Genomic DNA, 21296 nt, shown 5'->3' with positions numbered 1-21296 from the left:
GAAAATAACTGTTGATCTAAAATAATTTATCCATGCTCAAACTGAAAAATCAGCTTTTCAATTAATTATTCGACGATTCATAAAAGAGAAGTCTGGTTACAAATTAATATTTCACTGTTCAAAAGCTGAAAACAATTGCTTTTTATGAACTATCTTTCGTGGACCGCTTGTCCAAAATTAATTGAAAAAACCAGAATCTTGTAGTTTTTGATATTTATTTTGACTAATGTTCACGAGGATTTTGTTTAACATTGGCTTGTGAGTAAAGTGAAGATAAGAAATAAGTGGCATAAGACATAATATCAACATCAATGTGTCTCGTGAATATACAAGCCGTATATTACCCATAAAAGTGGTACTTTGAACACGAAGCTGAGGTCGAATTCATTCTTCATGAAGCCAACAAGGTACCAGTTATGTCGTGGTCGTTACTAAACGATCGGTGTCTCCAGGTCTGGTCGATTGCTTGGTAATATTTTTTTAAAGTTTACTGAATATGGCAGAAACGGTTGAGAAAGTTACCTTAACATCTTCGGTCGACAAATTGGGATATTTATACAAGGTGTCCTTTTTAGAGGGCTCGGCTGAATTTCTCTTGAACCAATGACGCTATAAAAAAATGTTTAATATTTTTTAGACTAGTTTTAAATTTTTACCTTTTTTGGAAAAAAATTATACAGGGTCCTTCAGGCTCAGTTCAAGGTTAAAATTTCAAATACGATCCTACACATCCTGACACATCATTTTAAAGGATTTTTATGCTGAAAACTGCTGAATAGTGCAATGGTCAAAAAATGACAAAGTTATGGCAAAATGTTTGAGCCATTTAGTTTGCTATCATATTTCATGTTCGTACAGTCTATTTTGCGTAAAGATGCAAAGATTTGCCCTTTTTAACCACTTTTCACCGGTGGTCAGAGCGATAGTAAGGGGACATGGATTGACAATCATTTTCTGTTCTTTGCCACAGTTCTTCAACTGAGGTTGCTGTGTTATGATTGGCGTAGAAGCTGTTTTTTAAATGAGTTCACAGAAAATAGTCAAGTGAAGGTAAATGTGACCGAGGAGGCCTACAGATCGGGCCATGAGATTCTATCCCGGAAGTGACGATACAAATAACGTCTCATCTGCAAAGAATTGTGTGCGGGGCATCAATTAAGCTGGAAAATCATTCTTTGTCCTTGTTGCAGAGGAACATCATCTAATAATGTTAATAAAACCTCCCTAAAAAATTGAGGAACTGAGCACCATTTAAATAATTTTCGTATAAATAAGGCGCGATTAACTTATTTTCGAGAAGTCCACACCAAACTTTGATACTGACCACCAAACTGATGATGACAAGAGTACGAAATTTCAGATTCTCCTCTGCCATTAGAGGTGAACATGGATTCATCAGTCCATAGGTAGTATGGAAGAACGTTTTCTTCAGCCTCCCAAATCGACATTTGGGCAAGGAACGTTAGACGCCAGTCATAATCAGGGTCCCGAAGCGCCTGGACAAGATGAGAGCGATACGGTTTAAAATAAGACCGGGGTACATCTCTAATTTTATTTTGTGAAAAACCTAAAACCTTCCCGAAATTTCAGAGAGAGGAATTCGGATTTTCACGTACATACAGTAAAAGATTCAGCTCCAGTCCAGCTACAGTCGAAACGCCGCTGGTTTCTTTTTGCCATAACTTTGTCATTTTTGGACCATCCGATTGTTTTCATCGTAAAAAATCCTTTAAAATGGTATGTCGTGATATATATGGTCGTATTTGAAATGGAAACTAGTCTAAAAAAATGTTAAAAACGTACTTTTCGGTTTTTTAATAGCGTCATTGGTTCAAGAAAAATTCAGCCGGGCCATCTTTAAAAAAGTCACCTTCTATTCGGCGTCGAGGATCATCGAGGATAAATAATCTCCTCTTTCCAACGATATGCGTAATTTATATTTTCGTCTCGACTTTAAGAGCCCTGAGGCTGCCATATTAAATGTCCACATATTTTTACATGTTACTTGGCTTTTACGTACAAATATTGTACAAAATTATTACTTAAATCGATTGATATATAAACTGCACCACCTCTCAGTCGTCAGTTACATGGAAAGAAAAGGAGCTAGAACTCCCCCTCACAACCAACCCCCGTGCGTAAGACGCGAACTTAAAGTCCTATCAGCGAGCTGACCATATAAACTTCAAGATAACACCACACTTATGTATTTAAGACTAAGGTACACATTTCTATTCTAGTTCCCCATATGTTGCTATGTGCTTAAAATAATAATGGTTTTGTTATAATTGCAATTGTATAATTCAAATTCCTTACTCATTACAATAGTTTAACCAAAAATGTTACATCAACTTGGAATCGTAGAGCATTTTTATTTATTTTATTTTTTACAGAATGGTTCTTTCTTAATCTATAATTTTGACTTTTACGTTTCAAGAGCGTCTTTGATAATTTATTTCCCTGTTAATCATATATTCATGATCACACACCACATTTTGGATGTTTGTATTTCCTAACATTTTCCTGTTTATGACAATCGACAAATTTCAGCCTTGAGTATCCCGATTTTTTTACTATCAACATAAATTACCGTTTGAGCAAGTTTATCATCCATTTTTTCAAGCGAAGTGGCCCAAAGGGTTAGTGATACAGCGCATCCGTATTGAATTATCTGACAATTTATATACAGGAGGTTTTACGATTGTGTAGACGGCGAAGAAGGTGAAAAGCCAAAGTAGCTTTTAGTATTCATAAACGATTACACCGTAGGCAGCCGTTAGGGGGAAATCGCCCCAAGTCGTTGATCGGCCCTCTGAAAATGCCATCAAAAATAAAAAAATGTTTTGTTTAACCCGTCGCACAAAGAAGACAATATGCCGACATTCAAATCCACCCACTGGTCCAACAAAGTTATGCATATACAGCACCGTTGATCCATCACGTATCCATAAACTAAGTAGACGCAGCTCTTGAATGAGAACACCCACCGAGCCATTCTTCATTCCAGCTCAATCGAATCTAGCCGGGTGAATCCAGACGGTTTATTTTTGTGGACATTTTATAAATAATTTGGAAGGTACCCTAAACGTTTTATTTTCATCTTGGCCGGACTTCACAGATACATTTCCAAGCTATTAATTCGTTTATGCTATTCATTATTCCATATTAGACCAGACGCGCTGTGCGTCATAATTTTTTAGATGTCATTTAAAAGTGTATCACGCGACATTCGGAGTAATTTTTAAAATAGTTCATCAGAAACAATTGTAATATAAATAAAAATAAGATAGGGTTTCCATGCAACTGTTATGTCGTATTAAATAAAGTTGTGACATATTAAATAGGTATACGACCTTTTTGAATATTTTCACCTGTTATGATTGCTACAATAACATGAACAGGAAGGTTATTCATAACATTGTTGATTTCTTATGTATAATTAAATGATTATTTTCAAGTGTTTTATTTATAATAATTAAGTTTGATACGCTTTGACCACCTTTTCTTTCCTTTCTAAATGTATTGGGTTGTCCGGAAAATAATGCAGGATTTTAAGTTTTCATTAAAAAAAATCTATATAAAATATTCTGTTTACGTTTACAGGATTACTCANGTGTGTGCTTACATAACGGTAAGTGATTTTAACGCAGCTATGCAGGGATTTTAAAAGTGTAAGTAAGAAGTTCTGTTTAACTCATTATCATCTCTAACCACTTAAAAAATAAAGAAAATTGTAAGCCACAATTGTACAATTGTACAATCATCTCTCATGCATGATGTCGCTTATAATTTAAACAATTTTATTCACTTAAACGTACTATGTCCGCCTGACTCCTTGAAATGACGCCAGTTAAAATTTATTTAATTAATTAATTTTTTGTAGAGTTTTTTGGCGTTTCGCCATTGTTAGTGTGCCTGATTTTTTTCAGAATAGCTAAGCAGAAAATTTACTCGACATGTGCAGATTTTTATTTAAAAAAATTCCAAAATCTGACAATTTTAAAAAAGTTGTACAGGTTCAAATTACAAATACAATAATCTTATAAATACATGTATTTATACTGCTTTATAACTCCTGAGTTCTAATTTTGACACGTGGTTTCTCTGTTTGCTCTTGTATATTATACATTTTACAAAGTGTTTTTCTTAAATACGTTTTTTTTTTTTTTTTTTAAGTTTCTAGTATTGTTAAACATAAGGAAGTGGCCGATTGCTAACCGCTTCAGATCATTGGGTTTTAATTTATTTGCCGCCCAATTTAAGAACCAAGTGAGCGGATCTTTGGCTCATCAAGCATTTACGGTGAAATGGAGCGTGAAACCAGACAGTCACCATGTCTGTCCAAGCGATACTTTTGAACGTTTCTTACAATATATATTTTAAAATTATTATCCGACAAACCGTTTAAAAAATCGCTGTTTTGAAGTCTGTTTACCAAAGGAAAAATTATGCTAATTTCTATTGAAGTGAGCGGACCCTAAGGGCTACCCTCGAGGCAAGTGGGTAATCTGTGGCGGCATGATTTTCTACTTCGTTATTATTTCAGTCCAACACCTACCGCGGGGCTATAAATTAATTCGTTTTAAATTGGGACCACTTAACCACAGAAGTGGATAAACAAAATAAACCTAATCATTATAAACTTAATTATGAATACAGAATGAACGGTTTACTTTATCATATGATTTGTTTTTGCTATTAAAACATTTCTACTTAAATTCCCGAGGGTCAAAACATACCAATGCTTCTGACGAGTGGCTGAATTTATATAATCTTTATAATTTTTTATCGCAAAAAGAATCGTTTTATATTTTATCTTCTGCTATGTAATTGCACCATATGTAAGATGTTTCAGAGTTTACTACCGTTTAGCGGGAATTTTTGTGTAATTTGAACAACATTTTACTTTATTACAGGATTTTTCATTGCATTTATAATTCTGAACCGCCGCTATTTGGCCATCTCTCAGTGGATGCCATCAAAGTGTGTTTAAGTGTATTTATTTAAATTATGAACTAAATTTTGTTACGTAAATTTTGTTTATTTCAAAACGAATCATTTGAACGTTTTACCTTAAAAGTATCGCAGCAGTTCGGATTTCGATTCTTTATCACTGGTACGTCGATTATCGCTTTCTCATTAATCAATGTGATTAGTGTTTTTATGATTCTGTGATTAAAAGACCACAGAAGCAAATACCTGTTTCATTAAAGGTCTTAATTTGAAATTAAGCAAACACAAAAGTGAATTAGAACATAAAATCATACAATACTGATTGAAACATAATTTTTTTTACCGAATTATTATCGTTATGTTTTACGATAATATAAAATTTGAATATTGAAGCTGATATTAATTATATCTGACAAAGTTTTTTATTTATTTATTGTATTTACTTGTTTTTGTTTTTTGATCTTGAGCATTCGTAACTCCTAAAAATTTACATGTTTTTAAATTCATAGGCGTGTTACTAGATGTTTTCAACTTGTAATTAGGCTCTATCATTTTTTAGTTTTTCCTATAAATAAAAAATATTTTTATATAAATCTTCTTCTAGGTACAAACATGAAAATGTGCGCGTATTTTCATTAAGAAAGAAGTTCGTTGATTTGAAAGAACACATTTTATGCACAAAATTCGTACACCTAAGATCGTATATAAAATTAATTTCTGTCCAAATTATAATATTAATTTATGTTTTTTTACAATCATGAAATGACTAACAGGGATTGATAAAATATTTTTTCTTGTTGCTAGGTTTTTTTAATTTAATTAACATAGAAGATAATATAATATTGTATTCAATTTCTTAAAAAGATGTAAACACGATAATGTTTTGACAATTTCAAAACTATAATTTTATTATTTGCAAATCGTGAAATGCGGTCTGGTGTGAATTAGGTATTAGAAAAACAATTTCCTTATCGTGCCAACGTTTCGATCTTTATTGAGATCATCGTCAGGGCTCAAAATGTTTGTATTGCACAATATCTCACTGGCACTCTCAAAACGACACACAAGAAAGGCACAATTACGCAGAAAACAAACACTTTAGGCCCTGAAGACGATCTCAATAAAGACCGAAACGTTGGTACGATAAAGAAAATGTTTTTCTAAAGCCTACTTCACACCAGACCGCATCTCACGATTTCTAAATAAATATCGATTAACGGTCACTAATCACCACACATTACTATTATTAAAACCTTTTTGCAAATTCTCAATAGATGTTGTATTATTTAAAATATTGAAATGAATTCGTATTTTTGAGAAATAACATTTATTTTTTTTAATTATTAAAACAAACTCTTTGACTTTCTGGATTCAATTTTTTTATAACATTCAAAAAGTAAATACCTTCTGAAAACTATATTTGCATTAAACTTAGTTTACAATATTTATGAATGAAGTGCTTGGAATAAAAAATATCTTTTATAAACGAGGTGCTTTTAGCTTTGAAACTAAAGCCTCAGGGATATACATTATTTTTGGCAATAAAAAGTTCATAAAATTCTTTTGAAAATTACAAAATACCTGTTTTATTTATTTACATATTTTGCTCTGTCTGTCTCATATAAAAAAACATCGGCGGTTACCAATTCACTTTCCATACAGGCAAATCTTTCACTTGATCACTTAATTCAATCTGAATGCAATGCATCTGTCATAAGCTTAGCATATTTATTCAACCTGGCTTCGTGCTGAAATGATAATTTTTGTTATGCCATAATTTTTATGTATTTTTTTAATAAAATATAGAACCTGTAATTCAGCTGAATCGTAGAGCGTGTTTGATAGATATATAACGTATTTATTTTTTAAATTTTATAACATTTAAGTAATACAAAAATTAAAGCAAATATATATATATTCAAACCTATTTATATATTTCGAAAATATACCAAACCTTCTTTCTGGCAATGTTAAAAACCTTGTTTTCATACATCCATTATATTTCGCGGTCCGAGTGACCAAATAACTTCTTTCAATAATTAATTTTTATGTAAGGTATTGGTTGAAATAAAAATTCGAATCCCGCTCCTTTAATACCCTTAGAAAAGCTTTATAAATGTTAAAGAATATACCTTACAAAAGATGTTAAAAAATATATAAGTAAATAAAAAAAAAATTAAATTGAACGTATTTAATAACGTAACTGATTGAGACGTTATAAAATTTAATTCTTTCGTACGAAATGATCCACGCCTAATAAGAAGGGGAAAAATCCCATTTGAACTTGTCAATGCTATGCCCTGGGTAGGTCACGATTTGAAAAGATACCAATCGGCCCTTCCATTGTTTAGGGAGTAGGATCCGTCGTTTTTTTAAAAGCAAATTATCACTCCGACGCATAAATGATTTCTCAACGTTAATCCAGGTACCATTCATGTGACAATGGGATCGACGAAATCGTCGTTTCGACAACCCGCTACGGAGTTTTCGGTTTTGTCAAGAAACGTAAGGACGCTACAATTATTCAAGACCGGAAACGTAAAATCATTTACAAAACGCCTAGAATTTTATCGCTCGTAAAATTGAACGACCGGGCCGAACGCGTATAATGTCTCGTTTTGTCGTAAAACATTAAATCCTTGGAAAAAAGCTATGTTCACTTTATCCGAAATTGATCGTAAAACGTCGTTTATTTCGAATAGTTAAATTATAACGACACGATAGTTATCATTCTTCTTAATTAAAAGAGAGAAAACTGTAAGAGCCTTCACTCATAATTAAGACTTATAAAAGCTTCTAACTAAATGCAATGTTCTCTGCATATTTATTATTCGCTATTTTTGTATTGTAGAATTGAAGATTTTGTGAAAAGAATAGAACAGTAAGTCTTACAACTTGACCAAACTTGAAATTGAAAGCAGGTATTAAATTGTTAAAAAACATAGTCACCAGATCAAACAACAGTTATCATTAACTATTAAAAATTTATGGTAAAAAGCTCTAGCTCTATATAACATAAATTATTATCAAAATCAAAACCGCAGAGTATTGTGGTATGTAATATGGTACGAGAAGAGTTCCTATATTAATAATATAAATTCCCACTTACACACTATTTATATTTTGATAAGTAAACAGTTTGGTTTTCGAAAGGGTCATTCTACAACAGCTTAGGTGCAACTAGTCGACCATATCACGGAGAGATTTAATGAACAAAGCATAAGGGGTGCGGCTGAACTAAGTTCTTTGATGCTGTCTGACACATCCTATGTTGTTGGCTGTCCGTCCTTAACAAACCGAACATTTCAGCTGCAAGTAAGATCGTAAGTAAAGTTGTGAAGTAATGCTCGAAGGCTAACGGCGCCAAATTTAATTTCATATACTTTATCTTTTTTTTTAATAAATGAACATATTACATATACATATTGCATATTACTAATTAACATATTAGTTTAATCTCACTAGTTTTTAAAAATGAAAAAAATTAAGAATTTGAAATAAGATCGCTACCCCTTTAAGGATTAGGGCTGTTTCAGCAGTTTCCCTGTTATATACGATAAACAAAAACTTACATCAAATAAATTTAAATTTTGTTTGTTAAATTGATTTTTCATTCCTACCATGCGATAGATTACAATGAAAGCCTAAAATCTACTTTGAAAAATAAGATGATGTGAACTGTAGTCAAATAATTCTTTTTTTAAATTTGTATTTCTACGATTTGTGAAACAAAAAAAGGAGTAATTGTAAGCGTAAAATGGCAATGTGTCTGATAAAAGTGCAGAAAGATAACCCAGAAAAAATAATGAGTGCTAATGTCTCTTCTAATAAAAACCACAAATAAATTATAATATTAACTATTAAATATAGAAAAAAGAAGGAATTCAGATCATTTAATTTGAAAAATCAACGACTACAATTTATATCTACTATATAAAAATTGTGTTACCCCTAAAGAATAATTTTTTGGTTGATAAACGTACTGAATAACATTAAGTACAGTAAATCTTTGTGGAACTTTTTTCTTAAAAGTAAATAAAAATAAAGATCAACTATAATTTGTTCCTTTCATCAGAGAAAAGCTTGAGGAGTATTTTTATATAAGAACATTGAATTAGGGGTATCAGTGGCCGCAACGGTATAGGCGTTGACACGGCGCTCATCACTGTAAAGTAAAGGTCCAGGGTTCGAATCCAGCGGCCCTGCATTTGAACCCGACATTCTTACAAATGTTTTTTTTTTTCTTCAAAAACACCGGCACCCTGACGGGTTTATATGACCTCTGCTGTTGCGAACCGTAAAAGAAAAAAGAAAAAAGAAAAAACAATGAATTTATCAGTAATTTATATTCAAAGGTTTAATCACGTGAAATTAAATCGCTCCTTCGTTCATTTTTTTAATAAAATTTTATTCCACGAATAAGAGGATTGGTGTCGCTTGAATGCAAAAATAATGAATAATTCATGTATAAATAACATTAATTCAAGAAGAAAAAATATATGCTCTGAATCGCTTCATCCATTTTTAACGATTTTTATTTTAAGATAGTTTAGTGTACCATTGAGAAACAAAAAAAAACTATGAGAGGTTCGAATCGAGTACATTCCATGGTTACGAAGACGCCCTGTGCGTTAACGGGGTGGCGACAAGATGTAGGTGTGTAAAAGGCGCCAGATTTAGTTATCCATTGTGTTCGTTACCATGATTCATATTTCCAGACCTGTACGCAGACACACACACCTCGGTTTCCGTATCGGAATGCTTGACGTCACCAGTGTCGTACCGAGGGTCACTAGCCTGATTTCGATCGAAGCCCGTTCCTGACTACCAATTTAAATAATAATTACGGCCGGATAACTTTACGGATTAGTAGCCCAGGGATTTAAGGCTCAGCCGGTCTGTCATCTTTAATAACGAAGAAACATATCATTTTAACCATTCTTCAATTTTGACACGCTTATAAAAGGCTTCGTGCACAAGCTAAAATGTTTACACTGTTGCGTAAAAACACCCAAAGAACACGTAAAATAATCATGAATCAATTCGTTTTGTTTGAATTACCTCTCAAAACCAAACAAGTGCCCTTTAAATTTTTTGTCATTTAAATCAAAAGGTGAGAGTCAATGAGTAGAAGAATACCTGTGTCACATTTTACGTGAACAAGAAAATAACTGGTTTCATTCATTGATGTTATCTTTAGGATTTACGAGCTAAATGGCTTTCGGTCCCTTTGATCTACCAACATCCAATAACGTCGCGACAACCGATAGTCATAATTTTGCCTTTCTCGCCGTCTGAAATAAACTAGAGCCAAACACAAGCTGAGCGTAAATCTGGGTTATTATTTTAGCTATATGACTAAAGTCAGGTCCGAATTAAAATTAAAAACTCCCCATAGAATTCGAATCATTGGAGGCGAAACGAGAAACATTTCATTTTTAATAAATTTACGGTTTCTTTGAAATATGAAGTCGTCTTATTGACAAAATGAATTGAATAATAAAAAACTTTCTAACATTTCAATTTATTCCAAAGATAATAATAAAAAGTCAAATTCAGAGATAGTTTTTCGGCTTAATGCCATTCTATCAACATGTAACGACGAATCAATAAATAAATACATCACATTATTATTAAAAATATTTTACTTTGTACAATTTAACTAAACCGTCTTTTCAAGTTTTTTTAAAATCTTAACAGAAATTCGTTCAACACAGTTTTATTTTTTGGTTGAATTTTATTGTCTGATGTGAAAAGTTCTCCAAAACGAAAACGATATGTAGCTAATCTGAAGAATATTAGACATTATTCCTTAGATTCACTAATTTCGTGGTCCGCTTGACCAATTAATATATTACATTTAATTAAGGTTTTTAGTTGAGATAAAAAGCCAATGGCACGAGCGGGATTCGAACCAACGATCTTCGGCTAGATCAACCACTTGAGCTATCGTGACCTCAATCCACTCGGACACTAACTTCCCATCCCAACCCCACCTTAAAAAAGTAAAGTTCTTAGGGCTATGGTTGGATTGGAAGTTACAATGGAAATCCCATATAAATTATACCATCGAGAAAGCNGGTATAAATCCATCTTTCCGAAAGTCGGATGCGTTCCTTGGTTCACCAAAGAAACGTTTGAAAGGCAAGCCATTGTTACAATAGGCAGACTACGGTCAAACCACTGCATCTGTAATGCATACTTTCACATGATAGGAAAGAAAGACAGTGATCTGTGTACCGTATGCAACCTAGTAGATAATGCGGAACATATAGTATGGCATTGCAGAAAATATGATGAAGAAAGGAAGACTATGTTCGGTGAGATAGACCAGTGCGAAATAGCAAAACCCTATAATTATAAATTCTTAATATGTACAGAAGACTTCGATGTTTATCGGGCCCTGGTCGATTTTGTCAAACGAACTCGTTGCAGCATATAAATAATTTATAACGAACAAATTAAAAAAAATAATAATAATAACAAACATGGCTGAAGACAAAAGGTCAATGCCAAAACCCCACCTTATGAGTTTTCCCTCCTTTTTGCCATTTTTCAAATGTCGTGTGATCGGATTGGATTCTTGACGACAAATGAAATGGCCACGGAAGTATACTTCATTTTAAATCATTAAATCCTCTAATTTCGTGGTCCGCTTGACCAATTAATATATTACAATTAATTAAAGTTTTTAGTTGAGATAAAAAAGTTCCTTAGCTTAAAAATAGTTCAATGCCAGTGAGAAAAGATTTTTATTATTTATAATTGAGTAAAGTCCTATTTTCATTTGTTGTAAAAATGTTAAAATATTTATGTCATAATGGTACATTTGTGTGATCAATTTTTATAACTTTGTGGTGGAATTCTACAAATCATTGGTAAATACGACTAGAATTTTTTTAAACAGAATGTTCGACATTTGAATTTTGTGTGGAATAACAAATATTCAATAAATAACGTAATAATTAGAAATTATAATGAGTGTAATTATACTATTTATGGTACAATGTGTAATAGAAATTACTTAGAGCTCAACAATTAGAAGATTTTTTGAATTAACGGATCGAAATTTGGATTTTTCATGTTGGTAGTCCCCCAGGACAGCATCCTTTTAACAATATGCACATTATCTAAATCTAGTATATTTATACATTAAACCCAGCCCTCCCTGGTATATTATAAGTTATTTATAAATAATTAATATAAATTATCAAAAAACACAGCCGTTCTGTTATCTAGTCCTGATCCTCGCAAATAGTGGATAAAAGCGAATGAAATTAAATCCATACCAACTTTAGACTTGTCCTACTGTCTATTTTAGCGGTATTGAGTACTGAGAACCATTCATTGATAAGGACTTACGTGAAATCCCCAAACACGCCTGAAAAACTGGAAACTAACCGTCGCTACAAATTATTATCATTACGTTACTTGACAATACGTAGCATACACTTTACTGACAAAATTACCATCCAAACCCCTCCCGAGATTGATATGGTCATCAGGATTAAAGTTTGGGAATCAACGAAAAAATTCAAAAGCTATAAAATCCAATCCATTCAATTAATATATGATAAATATTAAACTCTCTTTTCTATGCATTAAACAATCCACAATGACCTAAAAATGTAAAAATATGAAACAATGTCAGTCTTGTATTGTTTAAGAAGTCTTGTATTTTGAACATTTAAGTTAAGTTTTACAAGCTTGTGTTTTTTTATGTTAAAATTTGTACCAAAGAGTCGTCTTGGTTTATTTTATATAATTGCCATTATTTTTAATAGATGTTTCTAAATCTTAATGACTTTGACTTAATGAAAAGCATTTTTCGCACACAAATCAAATTTTTAACAATTAACTTAATTTTACACTGGCAATATCTGACCTTTAAAAAATTAAAGCCCATTAGTAGAGGCAACTTTTCTAAAACACCACGTCTCTCAGTATTTATAGAGCCAAGATCTTTGGAAACGCAAAAGTATGTTCTAGCTGATTTTTTACTTGGATTGCTGAAGGTTATAATTTAAAAACAAATTAATCTTATAAGATTTTTGTTTGCTTGATTGCCTTCCTGATTCAATTGTAATCAAATTTACAGCAGGATTAATATTTTAGGAAATATGGGGGCTTTATGGAAAAAAAGGTAGTGAAAGGTTGAAGTGACACAACAAGTGAAATATCTCAAATACAATTGAAAATCAGAATTTTGACAATAATAACTTTTAGACATGTAAAATAACCTCCTGTTCATGGGATATTCTGTATAAAAAGGCTAGTGAATAATCATTATAACAATATGTACAGATTTAATAAGGAAGAGATGTAAAAACGGAGATTAAAAGGAGACATTTAGAAGTGTTATATAACATTTTACAGCTTTACAATACTATGTACAAATAGTTTACGAAAAGTTAAGTAAATATGTTTATGAATCATTTTCCCTTCATACAACATTTCTTATTTCAGATAGAATTGTATTTATTTAAACTTGGAAAATCACTGTTTTATATTTTTTGATTTATTACTTTTAATCACAATTCTGAAAGTGTTAATAATAATGTACTTTTTACTGATTCAATAATGTGATTATTTAATAAGATTTTCAGGATTGCTTTTTAATTATACCCGGAAAATATATTTTTAAAATCAAATTAGAAGTGCCAGTTTAATTAATACAGATACGATTTTATCAGGTTAGTGGATGAATGTGCTTTGCCTTATAAAATCTTATGTAGTATCGATCAAAATTTCATCATTTCTTTCGGCCTTACAATTCCTTATCTCTTAAAAAAATGTACAATTGCTGTAGATTTTTAACAGATAATTTTTTAGTATGTTGAAAAGGCTGTCGACTCGCTTAGTTGCATTCCACAGAACCGAGAAGTCTAATGATGGAGGTACAAGTCGGCCACCCATCCCTTAGTAAACGGCTTCCGTTATGCCTACAAATCACGTCCCTAAGCAGTAGTTTTACCGACACGTCAGCCCTAATTTACATTCCCTTTCTTTTAAATGCCACGGCGGCAGTTAGTGGTCGAGCAGGTAGAGGAACCAACACAATAAATGTTGTCTCAATTTGCCGGAATTTGGCAGACGCTTTGCCACCTTTAATGTATTCATGACGGGGGATGTGTTCCGTCGGCTTGATTCGCCGTTATTTTCTCTCTTTCCCTCTCTTTCTGTCTAGCTCCCACTCACGTTTTGTCGGTGGGTTCTTTCAATTTCGGGCAACACGCGGCTACATTTCTGGCCGCATTATAAATACTAATCCCGTCCGTCGCCAGTGAAAGGAATTGAAAAGGTGTCGAATAGCCCTTAGCCTATATAATGTAAGGCGGGAAAATCAGTGATGTCGACAGGGGACATTCAACGTCCTTTACAAAACCCATCAGACAATAGACAGGCGCAATAGTAAAACCCGATGTCCGGATGCAGTAAATCCCTTTTCTACGTTTTATAGGCCACCCCTTCGACTAAATAAACCCAACCGTGGTCTGCTTTTGAATGGAAGATGTATAAAAAGAATTTTACTGGCGGTTTAATGAGCCCCACTTTCATTTATAGTAGGCGACCTGACAGAAACTGCCAAATTTATTAACTCACTATAAATTAAACGGTAAATTTGAGAAACTTCGCATTGCCACCCTCAGTACCAAACTTTAAAAAGAAGTTTTCCTATATTGTGATCCATTTTCTTATTAATGTAATGACTTTTTTTGAAAGCAAATTAATTAATAATTATTATAATTTGTGTTTTTAAAATTTTTCCATGTGATTTTATTTTTTTTACAATTTAATTTTTCGAACGTTGGGAGAATTAATCTCATCATCAGTAGGTACCACATATTCTTTAAAAAAAAGTTTTAACAATGGATCTTAGTATTTTACATTTTTTTTTATAAATGAGCATGTGGGAATTAGTGACCGTTAATCGATGATTATTCAGAGATCGTGAGATGCGGTCTGATGTGATGTAGGTTTCAGAAAAACATTTTCTTTATCGTGCCAACGTTTCGATCTTTATTGAGATCATCTTCAGGGCCTAGGATTTACAAACATTGTTTAAATTTAACAAATACATGTAGGATGTGGAAAAAAGGGAATTTATACAATGCAAAATATATTTTTTATATTCAATCAAAGTAAATCAATAAAGATCGAAAGTTGGCACGATAAAGAAAATGTTTTTCTGAAATCTACATCACACCAGACCCCATCTCACGATCTCTGAATAATCATTTTTTTATAAAGCTTAACGTTTTTTAACGAAAATTATATTTTTCTGCTTAGTTTGAAATGACCACCGTGGACCAAGGTCAATTGATTATCACTAATTATAATTGTGCTGAAAAAATATTGTAGGAAGTAAATGTTCAAGATTTACCTTTTTTCATGCTCATAACCAAAATCTCTATAAAAAATAATATTTAATAAAAACTATTTAAAAGTAGGTCAATACGATTAGAGTCATTCATTGGGGATTTGTGGGATCTAAGTATATTAAGTAGTGGCGTTCATCGCTATGCCTCTACTACAAGCGAATGAAGCATTACGATCATAACTACGAACAAAAAAATCTAATATAATAATTTGATAATTTTTTATTTATAATCATTTTAATTAAATTGTTTGTTAATATGTAATAAATAAGAAAAAGGCTACGGGCGTGATTAAAACTTTTTTGATAATACTAGATCGAAAAATATCGTGTCCGAGTGTTCTTGCCATTGATCCTAGGAGTCGTAAAACTTTACAAATTTTTTTAAACTAGGGTAAAAATATAATATAAAGGATCGTAATTAGTGAAGTAATATATATATATATATATATAAAGTTTGAAAAACGAAAAGCTCTTTTATTAAAATAAGACAAAACAATTTTTATAAACCAGTTCGGCTTTTTTTAAGCACACTTTCAACCCTTAAATACGAATTTTATGGCAAAAAATTAGAACTGTTTTGGGCAGGATCAATGGGAAATATTTTATTCGTTGTTCCAACTAAAAATCAAAACTGCTTTGGAATTTATCAAATGTACAACATTACGACCGATGAAAAGTTGCATTTTTCTTTGAACCCTTCTCAATAATCTTTGGAGTTTTTCGTTATAAGTGAGAAAAATAATGATGAAATAAAATAAAAATTCAATTCTTTTAATTTAAATTTTGGGTTTTGATTTATTCATGGAGACAACAGCAACAAGGTTCTAAACCTTTGCAAAATTCCCATGGATCGGTGTACTACGAAATAAGGCGAACTCTCTAACTTTTTTTTCGCAAATTACAAAAATGGAGATAACTTAAAACTATCCCAAATGAATTAATTTTTAAGGATTTTTCTGGAGAATTATTTTATTTATATCGGTGAAATACAGATGTATTAATTATATCATATAAATATGGAAACTAACGAATCGAATTGTCATTTACCTAAATTAATCTGTTATTTATTATACAAAAACAACAATAGTACAATAAACAATTAGTATCGGAAAGAATGTGTCAAGTCCAGTTTAAGATATTGAACATTTTTTTAAACATTATTTTAACAGTTTGACATACAAAACATCCAACTATCCGTTTGATGACTGGTAGGAACCACTTTACACTACTTTTTCCCAAACATTATCATCAAAATTCCAATGTCTATCTGGGGTCGAACTCGTGCTTAATTTACTTAAACTTCAAGTTTTCAAATCTTTGTATAAAGAAAGAAGCAACATGGAAGAGGGAACAGATTACCAACGTTAAAAGTAAACAACTTTACTACAATTTTTATAAATTGAAATGAAAAGTTTAAGAATCAAGGCAAATCGGTTCAAACGGCCGCCCACACCGTGTTTTCCGGGGCGTTGTTTCAGCCTTATTTTTGGCAATGATTCCATTTTCATGGTTCACCGGCTTGAAATTAAAATACCACCTTTCGAGTCTGAAGGTATCTCCGGTTTAACGGTCACCATCTGGAATTGGTGTGGCAAAACGTTTATCCCGGATCGGAACTCGGGTATTGTCCAACTACCTGCCAAAGGGAATGCCCGCCTCGTCGTCCAAGCGAGAATAGACGGACCGGTGATAATCGTTTTTGGTTATGTTGATGAGGTCAACGACATGAGACTCAGTCAGGTTGATTTAGTTTCATATATTTTGAAATTTGTATTTAAAAACGATGGCATTTTTCACCTGACAATGTTAATTCATCAAATACCAAGCATAAGTAAAAAAGATGCCAGATTATCTCTTGTTTAAAACTATAACTGTCTTGATGAAATTGAAGTTTATTCTATTTTGACATTTTTCCCTTTCTTTCTCAGTTTTGTTTCTTCTTTTTTGATTATTTGTACTTCCACCATACTACATGGTAAGTAAAACAATGCCCAATCTTAACAGTTCCCTGATCGTTGTAATATTGAGGGTGCTGTAAGACTGGAAACGACAAAAAATGGAAAAAATGAACTACACAATCCATTAGCACAGTCAGCGTTAAATGCCCCTTGGTTACTTTGGTGTAGTTCATGAAATCGTTTATGCAAACCATCCAGATAACTTTGATTAGGTACGTATCAAAAAAGTTTCTAGCTTTGACCTTTAACTGTCTAACTTGACATGTGCATTCTAACATAATGTTAAGATTAGGGAGTTACCATGGGCGATAACTCCGACCTAATTTTGGCAGTGATCTCATTTTAATGGTCCAACAATTCAATTTGAAAAATCTGGTTTCGAAAAGATCTGGAATTGTAGCTAACTGTCTTACATAGCGAAATGCTATTCGTAGCTATATACTATCTAAGCGAGAATAGTAAATGGTTAATTTTTGTCGAACTTGTTGAAATAAATAAGTACATTGTTTTCTGAGGATAACGCTGAACTCGAAAAACAAGCTAAAAATACAGGATAAAGTAGCCAAATTTCAAATAACTTCTTATTGACTGTAACTTTACCAAATTGAAACTCACCAAGAAAAAAGAACGGAATAGAAATTTCTTAGAAGATGGCCAGTGGGCGGATCAATCACCATGGAACATAAAAGGTTAGCAGTACTAGCCTGGGTTCCTTTGGCAGGACAGGTCGAAACGCGCCTGTTCAAATTATACGAGAAAGAATCTATTATTCAAACATAAAAAGCTTCTTAAGCAAATAAGGTGAATTCCAAGCTGAGGTGGAAGACAAAGGTGACATGTGCCGCCTTTGTTCTTACTCGGCCCACTCGTCCGAACTTTTAATTTTAATTCAGTTAAAAAGAATGTTCGCGAAAAAACCGACAGTACTGTCTTGTTGTCTTTAATTTACGATACATGATTTTTCGAGATGAAAAGTATGTGTCTCAGGCAGGATTCGAATCCATGACTTTCGGAAAATTAATACGATGCTCTACCTTGTTAACATTGTTTTAAGAGCATACATTTTGTTTATATTAAAGTGTAAGGGTATCCCGCGGTAGATGTAGTCTTTAGTATTTAATTTCAGTTTATAAAGGATGCCTGTGTGCAAGACTATTAAAAGCCTGGGGTATATCCAGGAATGCACCCAAGCTCTAGTGGATCTCTACAGAGGAGGAAATGGTGTCAGTAAATCTGAAACTATGCTCAATCCTGGAATGATGGAGACGGAAACCGAAGTCCTGGGAAAAATGAGTCAACGTAAATCTTAGTTTCGTTAGGTGTAGCAAGAATCAATGACAAAGTTGGAGTACTTATGATTGGAAGGATTAGCCATAATTGATAATGTAGTTTGTTGGAAACCCTCAGCTCAACTCCATATTTCCAACGTGATCTTGCGTAGAGGTAGTAGAGTCTAGATGGTTACTCAAGTCTTCGTTGTAATCCAAGTCTTCTGTTAAGTTATAGTTTCTTAAGCCGTGTGTAGGTAATCGATGTCAGTTTACTGTCTAGTTAATGAGCGAAGTATGTGACTTAAGTGGATTGTTGATGTAAACTAGATGGCAAAACTGATCTTTCAATGTAAATGTACACTGGGTATCACCGGTCAAGTTCTAGATGTTAGATGGTATTTGTGTTAGAAGAGAAAATTGCAATATTATCCGCATAGGTGATGATAGTCCTAGGATGGTGGGACCAAGAATGTTCCTTTGTGATACGCCGGCTTTTACTGGTTATGATATCTGAACGGAGGAAAATAGTTACCTTTTGATAAAGTCACTGATGATTTGTAAGAGTTTGAAAGGGAAGGTTTGTGTAATATGGTTTTGTTAGGGCACATTTTTGCAATGAGTAAATTCTATTAGAACCAAAATCAGTGGTATTTTGTGAGCGTGCGGATTCCGCTATGGCCCGTACTTCTTCATCTAGTCTTGAACAGAAGTACTATCTATGTACTTATGGAAGAGTATGACACGGTACATAAAGAACTCATTCTTTGCTTTTATATTTTACTGCTGAGTGACACCTGAACTGAAATATATCTATCCTTACTGGAATCCTTTGCTCACTATCGCTGACTTCTATTATTTAGCCTTAACGCACTATTAATTATTAAAATTTATTATTTGTTTTTACTATTATTTCCTTTGTGAACATTGTACTGTAGTATTAATTGCTTTTACTTTTATTATGTTTTTATTTGATTTATAATTGATTCAGTTATTTACCACTAATAAATATGTAATTCTGTATATATCTGCATGTAACATCTGTTATTATCATTCAATATGTTATATTATTACTCAAATTTGCCGTACTTTTTGAAGAAAGTTCATACTTATTTTGTAAATTTTCGTTTTAAATACTAAGTAGAGAGATTTTAGTTATTTTACTTAATGCATTAGACTCCCACAGACGATCTTAAACCATGAAGAACATCTAATGTTTTATTCCTTAGAAATAAAGACCTGTATGAGGAAGAGTACAGAATATATCTCGATTAGTATATTTATAATCTATACAAAAAATAAATGTAAAAACAACGTTACCTTACTGATAATAACTTAAATCAAACGATTAAGTAACAGTTGGAAAATATTCCTTATATTGTTTGGTACATGTAAACCTTATTCACCCAGCAATGCAATATTTTAACTAAAAACAAAAACAGCGTATATATTGATCTTAAGGCAAACTATAATAAATCAATTATTAATACAATTATATACAGTTTAAATTAGAGGTTTTCCAATTAATTGGCAGAATCCAATCTACTTTTTAACGGCGTTTAAACTTTATGACAATAGCAATGTGGAAATATTGGTTTGAATTTCTTCACGTGCTTTGGCGATTAGCCTAGATCATAAATATCTATAAAAATCTGTTATTATCATTTAATATGTTATATTATTACTCAAATTTGTCGTAGTTTTTGAAAAAAGTTCATATTTATTTTGTAAATATTCGTTTTAAATACTAAGTAGAGAGATTTTAGTTACATTAGTTTATCTAAGACTCCCACAGACGATCTTAAACCATGAGGAACATCTATTGTTTTATTCTTTAGAAATAAAAACGTGTAGTAGTAAGAGTACAGATGATAACTCGATTAGTATGTTTATAATCTATTCAAAAAAATGATGTAAAAAACGATAACTTTACCTTACTGATAATAACTTAAATCAAACGATTAAGTAATTGTTGGACATGTAACCTTTATTCACCTAGCTACGCAATATTTTAACTTGAAAACAACAAAAACAGTTTATATGTATTCATCTTAAGCCAAACTATAATAAATCAATTATTAATACAATTATATACAGTTTAAATTAGAGGTTTTCCAATTAATTGGCAGAATCCAATCTAATTTTTAACGGCTTTTAAACACTATGACAATAGCAATGTGGAAATATTGCTTTGAATTTCTTCACCTGTTTTGGTGACTAGCCAGAAAGATTTCTGAAAAGGGTTTTTTGCCCTCTTAAGACAGAAACAAGGCAGACCCATGAAAAGTTGAATGATAAAAGGAAGTCGTCTAGCTCGAGAGGCGATCGGCCTGTTGGAATGAAATAAGCACGACCCAAATCTCAAGGAAATCAAGACCGGCTGAATAAATGATCCTATCCCCTTCGACACTAACGTGTAAGGTTATACATTAAGCACGTTCTTCTGCGTCCGGATCTCGTTCTCCTCCCAATTCGTCGGCTGTGTTTTCAAGTAATTTGTATTCGGCCCGATTCCAATCCACCCCGCCGGTCTTGCCATTCTAAGGCTATTTATGTCAAAACGCCAAGGACCATAAATCGCATAAAACAACCAAGCGGAATTTCATTTTATTCCGATTTACCCTACTTCGTAACAGACTTCTTGAAACATTTGCTTTAATTTGGAAGTAATTCCAATTCAGAAAAATATCGTTTATAAACAAAATAGCAGAGATGTATCACTTGTTTTATGTTGCA

At 32.3% G+C, this 21296-nt stretch overlaps 1 protein-coding gene across 6 annotated transcripts in view; it reads right to left on the bottom strand.

The window, feature by feature from the left end:
• The window catches only part of LOC106672939, a 144193-nt gene that overhangs the window by 105377 nt on the left and 17520 nt on the right, over nt 1-21296 (bottom strand). The window contains exon 1 of one of the 6 annotated variants that reach the window (XM_014404775.2): nt 20494-20570. The exons of 4 other annotated variants lie outside the window; for them this stretch is intronic. The gene's annotated coding sequence lies outside the window, so the exon portion shown is untranslated. Of the gene's footprint in view, nt 1-19880; nt 19929-20493; nt 20571-21296 lie in introns of those variants that run through there. One more of the 6 variants, XM_014404778.2, reaches the window with a different exon arrangement.

The sequence above is a fragment of the Cimex lectularius genome, unplaced genomic scaffold (assembly GCF_000648675.2).
Source record: "Cimex lectularius strain Harlan isolate CLEC.00 unplaced genomic scaffold, Clec_2.1 scaffold48, whole genome shotgun sequence".
NCBI classification, from domain to species: domain Eukaryota; kingdom Metazoa; phylum Arthropoda; class Insecta; order Hemiptera; family Cimicidae; genus Cimex; species Cimex lectularius.
The sequence above is the reverse complement of the archived record's forward strand: the minus strand, read 5'-3'. Positions and strand labels throughout refer to the sequence as shown.